The 17620-nt window shown below is 37.9% G+C and overlaps 1 long non-coding RNA gene across 2 annotated transcripts; it reads left to right on the top strand.

Moving 5' to 3' along the window:
* The first annotated feature begins 10437 nt into the window (after positions 1–10437).
* On the top strand, positions 10438–17414 carry LOC128248516 (uncharacterized). Of its 2 annotated transcripts, none has more exons than XR_008264685.2 (3): positions 10438–10608; positions 11463–11843; positions 13976–17414. It is a non-coding gene; the product is annotated as an uncharacterized LOC128248516 (long non-coding RNA). The 2 variants fall into 2 exon arrangements; XR_016242858.1 differs by lacking the exon at positions 10438–10608 and adding an exon at positions 10866–11160.
* Positions 17415–17620: the final 206 nt, after the last annotated feature.

Here is a 17620-nt window from a genome sequence, read left to right as displayed (position 1 = left end):
CTTCTAGAAGGCACTTCCATCCAGTCAAAGGATTTTCTGAACAATATCAGACAATACAACTCTACATTTCAAATAACATCGTTTGGTGCATCTAAGAAGATAGATAAACATGAATTTACGCCGACGTCAAAGTTCAAGGGCAAGTCTATCACCTCATTGGTTCCCTGTTGCCCAAAACTGAACAACCACAGTTCCTCTAAATTTACTTTATGTATGATGTAGGACAACAAACTCGGAGGAGGTGTTAAAATTTCGGATGATGGGTCGTGTTGGATACAGCGCCGACTGCTGCAAAAGAGACTATATCCACTGACAGCTTTTCGGTGCTTTCAAAAATCACATAATCCCCTCACCCCCATTTTCCATGACAGGTTAGGGCCTAAAATACTCCAGCCAGACACATAGCATGTTGCTTAGTCGAATTAGCCCATCGTTTACTCCACAAATGTTTTGTTGTCAATGCTGCACTTTCCCATATCACCTATTTCAACATAACTGTAATATATTATATAAAAACTATGCCATGCATTATATACAAACTACGCCGGGTATCTCTGATAATATATATATATATATATATATATATACGCCCGAAACGTCATACACTCTCTCTTTCCTTTCCTGAGCGTCCAATAATACTATCCATATCACGTCCTCACTTTGTTGTTTTTTTGTTTTTTTGTTATTGTTTTTTTAACTAATATATATATATATATATATATATATATATATATATATATATATATATATATATATATATATATATATATACATATATACACATATATATGCATATACATATATATATATACACACATATATATATACATATACATATATATATATATATATATATATATATATATATATATATACACACATACACCACATATATACACACACACACAGACACACACACTCACATACACACACACTCACATTATATATATATATATATATACATATATATACGATAGGCTTCTTTCAGTTTCCGTCAACCAAATCCACTCACAAGGCTTTAGTCGGCCGAGGCTATAGTAAAAGACACTTGTTCAAGGTGCCAGGCATGGAACTGATCCCGGAACCATGTGGTTGGGAGGCAAACTTCTTACCACACAACCACGCAGCTCATAAGTTTTAACAACGGAATCTTGTGGGCCCCCCCAAAAGTCATATTGGAACCCGGTTGAGAACCATAAATGTAGGGACTCTTCTTCGTTAGTTCGTGCGTGGTGGTGGTGGTGGTGGTGGTGGTGGGTGTGGTGGTGGTGGTGGGTGTGGTGGTGGTGGTATCGTCATCGATATTGCTGGTACTGCTGCCGCCGCTGCTGCTGCTGCTGCTACTGCTGCTGCTGCTATAATAACCACTTGTGATGCAACGAGCCGTGTTTACTTAGTTTCGGAGAATATGACGATGACAGTTTCGCAGTTGCTGTTTCAGCTTCCACTTGATATGATAAAGACGATGACGATGACGATGACGACGACGACGATGACGATGACGACAGTGTTGTCGGCGACAACGACAGCAACGGCGGTGGTGGTAGTGGTAGTGGTAGTAGTAGTGGTTGTGAAGACAACAATGGCAATGACGACGAGGTGTGATGATGATGATGATGATTATGATGATGATGATGACACCGGTCAGATGATGACGATGGTGATGATTGATGACGACGATAACGTTGACGATGATGATGATGACACCGGTCAGATGATGACGATGGTGATGATTGGTGACGACGATAACGTTGACGATGATGATGATGATGGTGGTGGTGGTGGTGGTGGTGACGACGATGGCGATCATGATAACTATGACGATGAGATGATGGTGATGATTGCGATGGTGATGATGACGACAACGACAACAATGACGATGATGATGATGTCATTGTTGTTGCGTAGGTAATAGTAGTGATGGTGAATTTTTTTTCGTTTGTTTTCTTTTTTTTTCTTTTTTTTTTTCTTTTTTGTTCTGCGACGGATCAGAATGCAAGACTTTAAGACTTGCTTGTTCCGTTTTATATTTTTAACTCTGGAATGCTGGAAACTGAAGTAGCATTGTTTATTGTTCAGTCTCATGTCCAAGCTAAAGTTTGAGGAAGTATTAACTAGACTACTATCTCTAGGGGTGGGTTGAACGACCTTGTAAGAAGCTTCCTCGACAGTAATGATAATGATGATGATGATGATGATGACGACGACGACTGTGGATAGTGCTATGGGTGCCGTATGGCATTGTGATGGCAATGCAAGTGGTTGTTATGGTGATAGCGTAGCAATATCACATGCATCGGAAATGTTTTACCTATCTTTCACGCACAGAGAGATACGAAGATCATCTACATGGTCACTGGATCTGCTAGAAACAGCTGTCGAATGTCCCTCAAATCATACATCACCAATAACATTTACAAAATACACTTTCAATAATATAGTCATAGGTACCTCTAAAATTATCAGACAGAAAGACGGGTAGGTGCTGGTTGAAACATCTTTGACCAAAGTTCTGTTAAACTAGGACTGACATTAACACAATGTTTCTGATATGAGGATGGGAGGTAAGTGGCCACATCGACTTCTGAAAGAATGCTGGATAGAGCTACGGTACTGTACATGATCTGCCGTAAATGTAAACAAACTTCAGTCGAATTCCTTATATAATACGACTTCAAGCTGACTTAAACTTTGTTTCTGAGTGTGTATTATTAAATTTAATAGCAAATTACGACCAGGTTATGTCATAGTAATGCAAGAACAAAATTATAATAAAGAAAATATTATGTCTTTGGTCTATACACTGCGCTCTCTCTGCGCAGCCCAATTATACGTGTTAACTTCACGTGATCAAACAACGGTAACCAGTCGACCAGCATACGAACCGTGATATATCTTGATATATCTTGTCTTCTATATTATATTCATTCACTGTTGTTAAAACCTAATGGAGATTTGCCTGGTAGAAGCTTTTTCGAAAACGTCTACACACAAAAGACACCTACCTTCTCTTCGTCGACGCAGACCTCTTTCCGCTATGGCCTTGACTGTCTACGATTCCATTACCGCTATGGCCTTGACTCTCTACGATTCCATTACCGCTCAGCCTATACGCTGCTCTGAACAAGCGACGTACTTTCCACCGGTTGTGCATACCCCTCAGCGCTTCTGAACGAAACGCCGCCCCGTTGTCCATTAGCAGTTCTTCCACGGGACCACTCTCTAAAAATATCCCGTTCAAAATCTGCGCAATCTCGTCAGCAATGCCCGTCCTAAACTCCCTCCAAATGGCTATCCGGCCTGGCCCGCGGTCGACCATGTAGAGATACATTCCCTGACGGTAGTGCGTCATATCCTCAGCTAGTCCCTTCCAGTTGTGTTCCACCGAAAGATTTCCTTGCTCATGTCCACACAGAGCAGGGTCAATGGACTGACATCTGTTGCAGCTCCCGACCACTTCTCCTAGTGACGTCAGCATCAATCATCTTCGCGAGATACAGGGTCCTGTCCACACCCAAGTGATGCATAGCATGTAGTCTCTTCATTTCGGAGTCATCCAACTGATACACCGCAGCTATTCCTTTCTTTGCCTCCTCTGTCCGGATTTCGATTCAGCGCAGTCCCCATTTCAGAGCCAAGTTCACCCCCTTCAGCACCGCGTCTAATTCGGCGACATTGATGTGGTTAAAATCGTCTGCTTTCCGAAGCCAGGCTGCGTCCTCCACCTCAGTGCCTTCGATCTCCAACATAATCCCTATCGCTATACTGCTAGTATCACACCAGACGGTCCCGCATTCCGTCTTGGGCACGTACCAGAACCCCTGACTTGATCGTCAAGAAATATGAAGACAAGTTAAAGTTGACCGTCACATTTCACTGCTAAAAAAAAATACTGCAGACTGGTAGACATGAATAATTCTGTTAATGGAAATACATAGATTCCTCGTGCCACTTGAACATGAAGATGTGCACGGAAAAACCACAAAGCATGGCGACATGAATCTCTCCTAGCAATTCTCGCTTCACTGGTTATCTCAAAAGAAATTCCTTAATTTATAGCCACTGCGCAGGCTCAAACAGACCTCACGTTTTGCTGTGGTGGGAAGAGGTCTGATTGGGTGACTTAAAGCATCCAATCAGCACGAGCAGGTATAGTCATGTGACCACTTGCAGAAAAAACATCATAGGAGTCAAAATGGGCGTATCTAAGTCAAGACGGCCAATTAAAGAACATAGCATACGCTACAGAGTCAATGAAGGAGAATATTGTTTCGACATACTTACACAAGAGTGTCCAACATCGACTTTGTTCCCCCATAAAAACTTCCCAGAAAAATGAATATTTTTTAATGAAATTTTCTTCATATATTTTTCGCATGGTATAGATTACGATCCTATTGGAATTTAATGTGAAAAAAAAAAGTTGGTGGGCGCACACACATACATACTGAGACACATCACAAATTTTTTTCAATATTTCCAATTTCATTTTGTGTATATATAAATGTGTATGTATGTATGTATGTATGTATGTATGTATGTATGCATGCATGCATGTATGTATGTATGTATGTATGCATGCATGCATGTGTGTATGTATGTATGTATGTATGTATGCATGCAGGCATGTATGTATGTGTACGTGTGTGAGTGCGTACCAGCGCCCGCGCACACCATTTTTTTCTGCATTAGATTCTTATGTGGTCTTAATCTACACCATCTCAAAGTTATTTGTAAAAAATTTCATTAAAAAAATATCTACTTTTTCTGAAAGTTATGAAAAAACTAAGTCGGAGTGGGGTGGCACATTTGCGTAGGCATGCCAAGAAAAAAAAAACACCATTTTCTTTTTAAAAGTTAAATTCATGAGTTGGTAGATATATGTCTGAGCACATAAATATAGATTTTAGTTGAGATCGCAACGGCATCAACAATATCTCGAGCAAGTATCGTATCGGCAAATCGACGAGATCAATTTGGCTACAAATTTCACGCCAAAAACCTCCTCAAAAAAATTAATAATTTAGATTTCTATCAAGAAACGAATTTCTTAATCGACTCAGTTACTGATATGTATTAGACACACACACACACACACACACACACACACACACACACACACACACACACAGACACACACACACACTCACACACACATACACACACACACACACACACACACACACACACACACACACACACACGATAATGAGGGAAGTTTCACGCAGATCGAAAAAAGATGGTTCTGCAGTTTCTTGCCGAACAGCGTGCATAAACGATTTGTTTATAGTGATCAAATGTACGTGTCGTGCATTTGATCACTCCCTCCGTCAAATAGACGTTGTTTGATCAAGGTGTTCCCTATATCACATATCAGGTGTCGAAGTAACTGCAGAGCAACGTGAGATGGAGAGTAGTTTGTTCAAAAACACAACGCACCACTCGGTACAGGAAGTGAAATTACGTTCTTGCAAATGTCAGTGCAACACCATAACCACTAGGCCTTGCGCCTTCTACGCGCGCGCGCGCCACAAACAGCAGCTAGGGAGAATGATATAGAATGCAAAAATTGGATTTGAACTTGAAAACAACGTGTCAGATCGAAGGTTAAATATTAAATTGTTGACAACTTCTGTATGGAGGTAGTTCCGTACTTGGCGTATGTATTTACGAGGTGAGGAGCCTGTGAAAATGGAAATGGATAGATTTGGAGGAGATTGGCAAAGGGCGTGTAATGTGGAGTTGGATACAAAGCGGGCAGCGTAAAGGCTTTTCTGTATAGAGATACTGCTTATGGAGCCATCATTTTTGAGTAAGGGCCGTCTTAAATCATGGGAACACTTGTCAGTTGCCCATGGGCTTCTGTGGTTTGCTGTGAACAAATAGATACTTTAAGGCTCAGTGCATTGATTTTCCCGGGACCCTACAATGTTGCTAAGGCGACTCTGTAGTGGAGAAAAAGAGACGTCTTCAAAGAGATCAACTGCAATATAGGCGTTTGCTGAGTGGTTGACATGTTACTGTTGGCCTTGTTTTCGCCCAAACAGCTGCAGCGTAACTGTGAGTGAACCACTTATCTGTTATAGGAGTAGACTTTGGGATATTATTTCTTTTTTGTTGTATATGAGATGTGGAGGAACATACTTAAAAGGATGGTTTAGTCACCCATCTGGCTATTTTTGATGGGTCAAAATTGAAGCATGTGTTCTGCTAAAGATAACTTGCATAATGCGGGTGGGGATCGGCTGATTTGATCCATGGGGTCCGGGGTGACAGGAAGGGATGCAGTACAATAAGTGGTTGTACGTTAGATAGTGGACGTATGGCCTGATCAGTGTTACATGCTGAATTTTAGAAAAGTTTTACATATGTCTACTGTTTCGTTTATGGATTGTACTTATAAATGGCGTAATTTCCAACTTTTCCAGGTTGTTTCTTAAACATTTACTAACAGAGCCAAGTGCACCAATAATTATTGATATGAAAATGAGGTAGTTTTGGTGCAGCATTGTGTGATGTAACTTCAAAGAGATTTGTTGCATAGTTTTGACTTGTATTTCTGTAAGGGAATTTATAATGAAAATAAAGAAACTAATTTTTCAAGCAGTTCTTTATAGATATTCCCCACTTCACTGATTTTGGAAAAGATGTTCACATCTGCCGGTCAGCTGACCTCTAAGACATTACGTAATATATTACCTCTGCATTTCCAAACAACCACATCAGGCCTAATATGTTTGCACTTGATAGTAATTTTGTATGTCTGTATTCAGTAACAAAGTTATTTCCTGGGTTGCCTTTACTACGGATGGCATTGTATATTGTTTTAGCAACATCACACCGGAAGAGACGTCAGTGCTTTGATGACACATTAGGAGCGCTGCAGATTACATATGCATCGTCTTCCACAAAACTGTGACGCAATCGATAATTTCGGTGGCGTCTTGAGTTTTAAGGTTTTGTTCATTAGGCGTTTCGTAACTATTTCCTGTATATATGAAAGTTAAATTCGTTTAGCAGAATTAAACTGTTCCATTTTTTCATTCTCCTTTCAGAAACTCTATACAGTGAAAGTACAACAATAGTTTTTTAGCAGATGAATATATTTTAATTCCGAAATAAAAACTTATTTTAAACACAGTCGGACTACAATATCACTACGTGTATAAAAAAAATCATTTGAACAGAATGTAATTCAGTAAAGAATAATACAAGCTTAAATTTTATGCAGAAAATAAAAAAGATCTAAACCATGTGTTCTTACTGGTTTTTAAGCATATTTTCGAAAGGTTTGAACGATCTCTATAACAATTCAATGCTACCAGTTTTAACTTTCATGCTTTGTTTGAAATTTGGATCGTATTTTGAAAAACGCATTAAATCACAAGTTATTTCACTAAGTCTAGTTGTGGATGCAGGGACCTTTTGGTGGGATAATAGGCCCCGAGAAAACCAGTGTTCTGAACCCTATAGTGTTTGTTTATTGACAGCGAGCCACAGATCAGCAATGGTTCCCTTGATCCGTGTGGTCTCCGGGAAACTGCCCAGTGTTTCTGTGCCTCAAGATGGCGCTGTGTTTGTAGATGTCTCTTCTTAAGTTCCTAAACAAGACACACGTGGTTGTGTTATGTCCTTAAAGTCTTAATAGGACAAAGCCTCGTTATCAACAAGCAATAAGCCCAAGATATCCCTTGCATCAACTTCTCTAAATCCCACTCTTTACGTTATTTGTACAAGATTGTTGCTGAGTAATACTATCTCGCTGTCCATTATATGGTCTTTCTTTACATTTGGACACTCTTATTTAAGCCTCAGTTATGCCCTGTTTAACTCCCCACCTCCGCCTATGTGTCTTCAATATTTTTATTGCTTGTAAAATGTTATTTTTCATGAATTCTTTGGATTGGCGTTTTATCATCATTCTAATTTGTGCTGTGTGAAAATTGGCATGCCAAAGAATAGGCCCAACGCTTTCTCTGCGTGTCGTAAAAGGCAACTAAAAGAGTTTGAGGCAGGATTTGCACTCCGACCTCGTAGAACTATCACCAGCTGCGACACCCCAACAGACCCTTGGGTTGGAGGGTTGTCGCCTTAGTGGTGCAAAGATGTCATCCGTCAGGAGCAGGAGTAAGCGCTTTTCCTCATACTACTACTACTACTACTACTACTACTACTACTACTACTTTTAAGACAATATTCATTGAAAATACAAATAACTTCCTCTGGTGCATAAGATGTGGTATTGTTGAAGTTATTTGGAATGTAAAAGGTTGAAACGTATCAGAAGATTTTGAAGGATAACCAAGAGTAATGTCCAAAAGCGTTGCCTTGAGTTCGAAATTACTTGTGTTTGCCAAAGTCCTTTCGTCGCCATTCGCGACATCTTCAGTCACATGTCCTCTCTATTCTAGGACAGCTTTAGAGATGTCTGAAGCTAGAAAACTAGACCTCAATCAAATCAGAAGTTGACCTGGAGTAGAGAGGACGTGTCATTGAAGTGGTTGCGAATGGTGACAAAAGGATTTCAGAAAAAAGCAATAGATTGATTGATTGATTATCTGCAATTACGGTTCTTGCAATAACGTTTGATAATAGGACAACAAAACGTTCAACGAACAAACCTCGTATAACTCAAAATTTTCGTTTAAGAGGTAGACTAAATTTTGAGACATCTTTCATTAGTTTTGTAGTATCTGAGTCATAAACAAGCAACTCACTTTGCAATCACGTGGTTTCGTGTTCAGTCCTACTGTGGAGTACCCTAGGGCAAGTGTCTTCTACTATTATAGCCCCGAGCCGACCAATTCCTTGTAAGTGAATTTGGTAGATATAAACTATGTGGAATTTCGTCGGACATATGTATGTATGTATGTATGTATGCATGCATGCATGTATGTACGCATGTATGTATGTATGTATGTATGTTTGTATGTATGTATTTTTATGTGTTTTTGTGCCTGTGCTGTCTCCCCATCACTTGCCAACTGGTGTTGGTTTGTTTATGTCTCTGTAAATTACCAGTCCATCAAACGAGACCGATAGAATAAGTACCATACTTATATAATGAATTAAGTACCGGGGTCGATTTGTTTAACTAACATCCTACTGGACAGTGCCGCAGCATGGCCGCAGTTCAATGACTGAAACAAGTAAAAGATAAAAAAATACAATAATAGACTACATAGAACTTTTATAATAGCAATATATGCACGCACGCGTGCGAATATGTTCAGTAGGATAAAAATGTTTGTTTCAGAAAAATACATCAAGCTATGACAAATATAGTCTTAAGTGAATTCCTCCGTTCTTAAACGTGTGAACGGTGTTTTGCCATTAAAGCTGGAAATACATGAATATATGGGGAAAAATACTAGAAGAGTTGCCGTCGCTAATTTAAAACGCATTAGAAATCTTGATTTCACATTCAACCAAGAAAAACGCTTTTGCTTTCGAAAATGTAAGCTTCAGACCTGAATCGCCTAGCAGCTGCCATTTCTCTTACTATGGTAAATGGCATTTAGACCCAAGTTAATTTACAGCTGTTTATGCCTGGTAGAATGTATTAGCAGAACTACTTTGCCATACACTCCAAATACTTGATCATACTTAATGGAATTAAAGTTATTTTTACTGACAAAACTACATGAGTGCAATTCAAATTTTTCATTTTATACTACGTAGCGTATTTTAAAGTGTATAAAGAACCCTTGTGTATAAGGAACCCCCTTAATTTTGGGGGCTTAAAATTTGGAAAAAAAGGTTTTGTAAGGGATTATAGTACTTTTCATGTATAAGAAACTCGTGTATTTTTTAAACTTAGTTTTTGACAAAAAGAAAAGGGTTCCTTATACACGTTAAAATACGGTACTTTTGTGCTGTCTTTTTATTTGTTTCACAAACACTCCAGTTTTATATACAATACATTTCAAAGAGAAAATATGGATTTTCCATCCCCTTTCTTAAACATGTTAATCCTTTGCCTATCCAAAGCATTTTAATAAGATTGTCTTAAACGCCCACGCTTGTTTTCAGGCATTCTGAGTAATATAAAGCTTTTCCTTCATAAGTTCCTAGTTAATCTAGCGGTTAAAAAAAAAAATTGGTATGTTTATCATGTATGATGCACGAACACCAGGGAAATATGTCCCGTGTATCACATGATGTAAGGGAGAGATAAAGGGTTAAGCTTCTCTCTATATCAAACAGGTAGAATTTTCAAATTCAATTCTCATCATGAAAGAATTCGGCAAGATTTTAGTTCTTTTCTGCTAAAAACAGCATTAATTTGTATTGTTTTCATTTTAAAATCTACTAGCCGTCTTTATATTCAGCTCTTTGAAAACCATTGAATTTCTGTAGACAGTAAAAGTTCACTTAACTCTGTTCCCATATCTTGACATACATTTGCATTCATATGGCTAACGAGTGCACGAATTTTAATGAAGTCGATAATTTCGACTAAATTTATTACCATACCGAGATTTGAAGAATACTTTTCTCTTGGCTTTTTAGCGAGGTCGAGGTACTAATGCTGCTCGATGAATCAAACAATGATTGAATGATACATGTGCATTGCCTGCAGATTCAACTTAAAATACATTTTTTTCCGTACGTATTCCAACATATATACCATTGCAGACTTATTTCCTGAAAGGGGAAAAAAAAAGATCACTTGCGGAGAAATTCTTTATCTGCTGTACATCAATAGTAAGACCTAAGACACACTGCTTTCATATTAATATGCAGGCGCAGCCCAAGAATTTTTCGAAGGGAGGGCACAAGGCCAGAAGGGAATACAATTCCAGGAGAAAAGGGCGTACTTCTTTTCTTGAGGGGGCACGTGCCCCTAAGCCTCCTCCCTCGGGTCCGCCCATAATACGTAACAAATACCATAAGTCGGGGCCGTATGTGTAATGTCAGTCGATTCGTCTAGCCGACTTGCAAATTGAAAATTTTAATTATTTCAAATTGTTGCGCATATAGGTTATTGCAAATTTCTGTAGATTTTTTTTCTATATAGCATATAATTTAACAGTGGAATTTTGCTCACGTCGTCTGGATAGAACTTTCTGTGAACAATTTGTGATTCCATCTGTCGTCGACAGCTCAAGTTCTTCGCTAATCCTACATAGTTTTGGAGGTTTTGTAATTAAGTTTCAGGTTTCGTAGTATTATTTTTTTCCTTCAACCACCGTATGGTTTTCAAACATTTATTTTTGTACATTTGAAGATTTCAGTAATCTTCAAAGATCTCTCTCTCTCTCTCTTTATATATATATATATATATATATATATATATATATATATATATATATATATATATATATATATATATAGAGAGAGAGAGAGAGAGAGAGAGAGAGAGAGAGAGAGAGAGAGAGAGAACACAGTAAAGATTTATCTGCTGAGTAATCACGTCTAATACCAAGATAACTGTTTAATTTTTTTTCTTTCTATTCTAGATACAATACTTGAAACTTTGCTGGAAGGAACTTGCTACTTACATCTACTCCAGTGCTAAACTGGTCGGTGGTGGCTCGTGTATAGGCATTGCGGAACTGCAGCACCCCTTATTTTCACTCGATATTCTCGATAACATTCAATATAATGAGTCCTATTTTCTTTAATTCCTTCTTTATACTTGTACATTATATAATACTTAAGCTTAATGTCAGTAGCCATCCCCCTCGTTTATCTTTGTATAAAACTGTGCGCTTCACAGTTCCAGCGACGCGGTGTTTGGCTGTCGTGCGAATGTTCATATGTCCGAAATATGAAGCTTCACGCTAGGGAGAGACAGCTCTGTCGTTCACGCAGTGCTGACCCCGATGTGCTGGTGAAAGGTAATGTTTCTTTTTTATTCTGCGTGTGTTGTGCTTAGAAACGTATCTATATTCTTGAATGTGATAAAGTGTAGAATAAGATTATTATCCTGCTTCCAGCTACAGTGTTGCTGCCAGGATTTGAAAAATAGGGCAGATTTCCCCCTCCTTATTTTGTGATTTAGGGCAGATTTTTGAAAAACAAGGGGGAATTCGCGGCGGTGTTCAGTGAACAAATTAAGCACACTACCCGGCAGTGGCTAAAACGCAAACCGATCAAGTTTATGTATAAATTTTCTTTTTATATGTTTGTTTCCTTTTACACAATATTAAAAAAAAAAAAAACGGCTAAAAATTTTCTGAAGCAGCACTCCCACTAATTTTATCTACGAGCCGCCACTGAAACTGGTACTTATTTTATCGATCCTGAAAGGATGATTGGCACAAAAATGACCTCGGCGACATTTGAACTCAGAACGGAAAATCAAAAGAAATACTGTTAAGTATCTTGTCCAGAATGATGACAATTCTACCGGCTCGCCGCTTTCAGATAATTGTTTATTAATTTAGCAGGCTTCAGCTTTTGCTCGCCAAATATTCTTTTCTATTCTAGGCGCAAGGCCCGAAGTTTTAGGGGAGGGGACCAGTCGATTAGATCGACGCCAGTACACAACTGGTACTTAATTTATCGAATATTCGTTTATGAATTAAGCATACTGGACAGTGTTCTTTGTGTCTCCAAACGAAAATAAGTCAATATTGTAAAAGGAAAAAAGATTCATTATACTCCCCACTCACTTAAATTTTTTTGTGTGGAATTATTCCTTTATTCTTTTACTTGTTTCAGTCATTTGACTGCGGCTATGCTGGAGCACCGTCTTCAGTCGAGCAAATCGACCCCAAGACTTATTCTTTGTAAGCCTAGTACTTATTCTATCGGTTCCTTTTGTCGTCTACCAAATCCACTCACAAGGCTTTGGTCGGCCCGAGGCTATAGTAGAAGACACTTGCCCAAGGTGCCCTGTAGTGAGACTGAACCCGGAACCATGTGATTTGTAAGCAGGCTACAAGCTACCACACAGCCACTCCTGCTTGCTTTCCTATTCCTGTTACTATATCCAGGTTCTGCGGATGTTCTTTGACAAACTTAATCATTTATTCATAACGAGATATTTTCTATTCTGTGCGTTAAAAATTAACTAATATTTTGGAAAATATTGTAGAAATATTTAAAACAATAACTAACTTACTGAAGTTATTCAAGACGAATTTATATAATTTAAAATGTATAATAAATTCCAAATAAAAGCATTTAAAACTTTATTTCTATATTCAATGAATTAATTTTATGATATTAGGTTAGTCTGCAAAATGGAAAACTATTATGTCATTACACGTTGAGTTTACTCATTTGTCACAATTAAATTGTCTTAACAAGTGCCTACTTATTACGACACAGCGCATTGCCAATATCTAATTTACTTCCAGTTCGAGAATTCAAAATCGTAGACTGTAAAAACATATTGCATTAATAGCAGTCACAAAACTCCTTCCATTTTCTTGAATTGTTGATACACAACTGAACGTATGATACAGAGTACTAGGTGTCGTATGAGACAAAATCAAATATAATACAATTCAATATAAAAAAAATCAATCATTATTCTAAACTTAAAATATTATAATATTATTCTGCTTGTTCTTGCCTGGCTTCTCCGTGTATTACGCTTATGTCATCAAAAGAGGTAATAACTTGAATGGAGAAATATGTATATAAAGAGAGAGAGGAATGGAAAACAAAAAGAGAGTAAGAGAGAGAAGTCTACATTATTAGAGAGTGATAGATAGATTTGCTACAGCAATACAAGTTCAAACGTTCAGTTTTGTCTTTTTATTAACACCATTGATAAATGTGTTTTAAAAACCGTCATTCATAATCGTTGCATCAATGTCTTTCTTTTAAAAGAATTCTTCTTTCACTCAAACCTTTTTATGTATATCATTTCTTTCTCGTGTTATGTCGTCTTCTATGAGAAACTTGAACCATGTCTGTAATGATACAATTTTTGAATTCCTAGTGTTATGTTCTGTTATCGACAAATTCATAAAGAATTCAAAGTATAGTATAAATGTTTCTGTTTTTTCTTTTTCAGCAGTCATAGATCGTTTTGGTTACGATTTGAAAACATGTTCTCTGGTACATTATTATGAAAATAACAACCGCCAGGAGTCGTCAGGTCGAATCGAGTGTTTTTGCCGACCTATCTAACCTGCTAAGAACGCTTCGAATTCGTTCTACTGCTTATCACCTCATATCTAACGGAATTATAGAACGTTTTCAACAACAGCTTAAAGTGGCTTTACTAGCATTTTCCAATTCGGATGGTGTATTACTAGGTTTACGTATCACTTTTAAGAAAGACCTAGGTTACTCCCAACAGAATTACTGTATGGTTCGGTACTTAAACTATCTGATCAAACGATATTGGCTACAAGCTACTCAACAAGATGATCCTACCAACTATAATGATCAACTAGGAAATTACATGGTGGCGTTACCTGCGTTAATAATGAGATCGCAGTCGATTAGCTTTTGTTCCAACCAATATCAACACCTGAACTCACATATTTGAATGCAACGATGCAGTTAAGCACCTTTGCAAGCAGTTTATTGACCCGTATAGTGTGTTAAAAAAGCTAAACCATCGTATATGGTTTTGAGCATTCAGGGGAGACAGGAGATCGACTTAAATAGGCTTTCGTCAAGTCTATTCCCTTACCACAACACTCTCCTTTCTCTTCTGCCACAGCAAGGCACTCCACACATAAACATAATGCATTATCCATCAACAATGCATTTCATATTGACAGGGTAAGCAAAAGTGGAAGAAGAGTACATTGGCCGGTTAGGTACATCTGCACGTATTTTCATTAACATACAAATACACACTCACGAAAGAAGGTTTTCTTTTTATAGTTCCCAAGAAAGAAGCAAAAGACCTGCAGAACTTTGCATCATCAACTTTTCAGAGAGAAGACAGAAGTTGTTCCTATATTCGTTGGGGCTTTAGGTATGGAGAAAAAATATATAGACAATTACATAACCCGCTCAACTTTATTCCTTCATAACTTTCTGAAAAATGATAATATTATTCTAATGAAGCTTTCTACAAATACCTTTCAGATAGTGCAGATGACGATTATATTGAATTTAACGTGAAAAAAAGAATCAGCAAAAAAAAAAAAAAATGAGTGGGCACTCAGACTTACATACTGACATACATCACACGCACGCACGCACGCACACACACACTCACGCCTGCGTCGCACATGCACGCACACACACGCACGCACACACACGCGCACGCACACACACACACACATACACAAAATGGGATTGCAAAGGAGTAATTCACTTTAAATTGTTACCACCTAATGCAACAATCAATGCTCAAATCTACTGTCAGCAATTAGAGCGTTTGAACCAAGCTTTGAAGAAAAAGAGACCTGCTTTAGTGAATCGAAAAGGAGTAATGTTTAATCAGGACAATGCGCGACCCCACACTGCAAAGATCACATCACAAAAGATCGAAGAGTTTGGTTGGGAAAAAATTCCTCATCCACTTTATTCTCCCGACCTTGCTCCTTCAGACTACCATTTGTTTCGTAGTTTACAGAATCATTTGGGGACATAACTTGTAAATAGATGGAAGTAAGTCATAGACAATCAGGAAAAGGACATTGATGATAAAATTTCAATTAAATATAATATTTGATCCCTTGTTTTCTTTATTCAAAATTCGGACAGAACTTATGGAATAGCCATGGTATACTACACCATCTGAAAGGTTTCTGCAGAAAATTTCATCTAAAAATACCAATATTTCTGAGAGTTATGAGGAAACAAAGTCGGGGGTCACACTTATGTGTAGATATGCATTTGTAAGTTAATATTGAGTTTGCTGTCAGAGATCGAAGACTGAGGACAAGCGCAATGGAGGAGAGAATGAGTGAAAAGAGTGTGGCAGGACGCGAACTCGCGTTGCTACATTACAGATTTCAAGTCACGATATAGCAACGTCTTGAACATGTGTACAACCGAGTTATTGTCCAATCAGAAGCCAGACTTCACACGGATGGGAGACTGAGTGAAAGAGTGTGTAACAGGATGCGAACTCGCGTTGCTACATTACGGATTTCAAGTTACGACATAACGGATTGATCATATCTGCAGCCGAGTTACTGTCCAATCAGAAACCAGACTTTACATGAAAGATAATTCTGGAAGGGCTTAGAACAGCTCCCTACAAAGCCTATAAACAAAATCCTTTTCAACGTTAGTGTGTCCTTTGTCGCGGTATGAAATACACTATCTTAACCGCTCTAACGATTGCATACTTAACCGATATGCAATTGTAATGAAAGACAATGTGGCGGTGCATGTGTGTGTATGTATGTATGTATATATATATATATATATATATATATATATATATCTTCCTTGCGTTTACTCCAGTCCCAATGGTAAATTCTAATATCCAGCTATTTTGTACGTTATATTATATTTCGTTCATCTTGCCGAATTCTATGTGTATATTTGCACTGCATGACTAACTTCATATGTCTTGGCAACGATAATAAATCTTGTTTAAATGTTTGCTTAGTGTTATTAAATTATTATTATTATACACAGCCTTCAGTAAACTAAGCAATTACTCGTTCCGGCAACATTGGTGCAACACACACACACACACACACACACATTCAAGCAACAGAAGTTTTCAATCAGAAGCAGATGACAATCAAAGAACATAGCTCATAAGCTTGCCGGCCTCCAGAAAACCGGGAAATCCATTTCATGCAATATACTGTACCCTGTATTGAAACACTGTTTTTGAATTTGGTTAATTTGCATATAGTGTCTTTAACCTGTTGCTCTTTTACTTGTTTCAGTCATTTGACTGGCCATGCTGGGGCACCGCCTTGAAGAGTTTTTAGTCGAACAAATCGACCCCAGGGCTTTTTTTTAAAGACTTGAACTTATTTTATCGTTCTGTTTTACTGAGCCGCTAAGTTACGGGGACATAAACATACCAACACCGGTTGTCAAGCGGTGGTAGGAGACATACTCAAGCACAAAGACATTATAACGAGAAGAGTTTGTAGTAGACTAGCGTATTTAGATTAATTACGTCCCTTTGCTGGTAAACGACCCCAGGTAACGTCGCAGCTGACGCCTATATATTCCGATGGTTCTGATCTTTCTCTCCCCCCCCCTCTCCCTCTCTTTCTCTCTCATTGTTAAGACGCCAAGAAGCACAGATCACTCTCTCAGTCTTTTTCTCCGCCAGGACAACATGCACGAGCTACATTGAAATGTTCCGACTTCTATTATTTCTCTGACCACATGTTCAGCAACGTATACTGGTTATTTACAAACTGTTTTGCTTAAGCTGTGTTAACTCCAGTATTTTCTATGAACTCTCCATATGAGTATTGTATATATTTTGACTGAAACACTCACAACAAAATGCTTTCACTCACAACAATAAAAAATATGTTAATGCTAAAATGTCTCATTTCTTTATTGCATTCTTCACACAAAAATTAGTGGTACATCTCATTTACACCATCCTGAAAGTTCATAGGTTATTACTTATAACGATGTAGTGTGGAAAGAAGAACGATAAGATTTGATTATGTTGAACAAACGACAATTTATTCCTCTCGTTAAAATAATAGAAAATTGCCGAAGGGAATGATATTAATACTACAGTCTAGAACAAACATTCAAATGA

The sequence above is a fragment of the Octopus bimaculoides genome, chromosome 8 (assembly GCF_046866305.1).
Source record: "Octopus bimaculoides isolate indiv1 chromosome 8, ASM4686630v1, whole genome shotgun sequence".
Taxonomy (NCBI): domain Eukaryota; kingdom Metazoa; phylum Mollusca; class Cephalopoda; order Octopoda; family Octopodidae; genus Octopus; species Octopus bimaculoides.
This window is presented reverse-complemented; position numbering and strand designations above follow the sequence as displayed.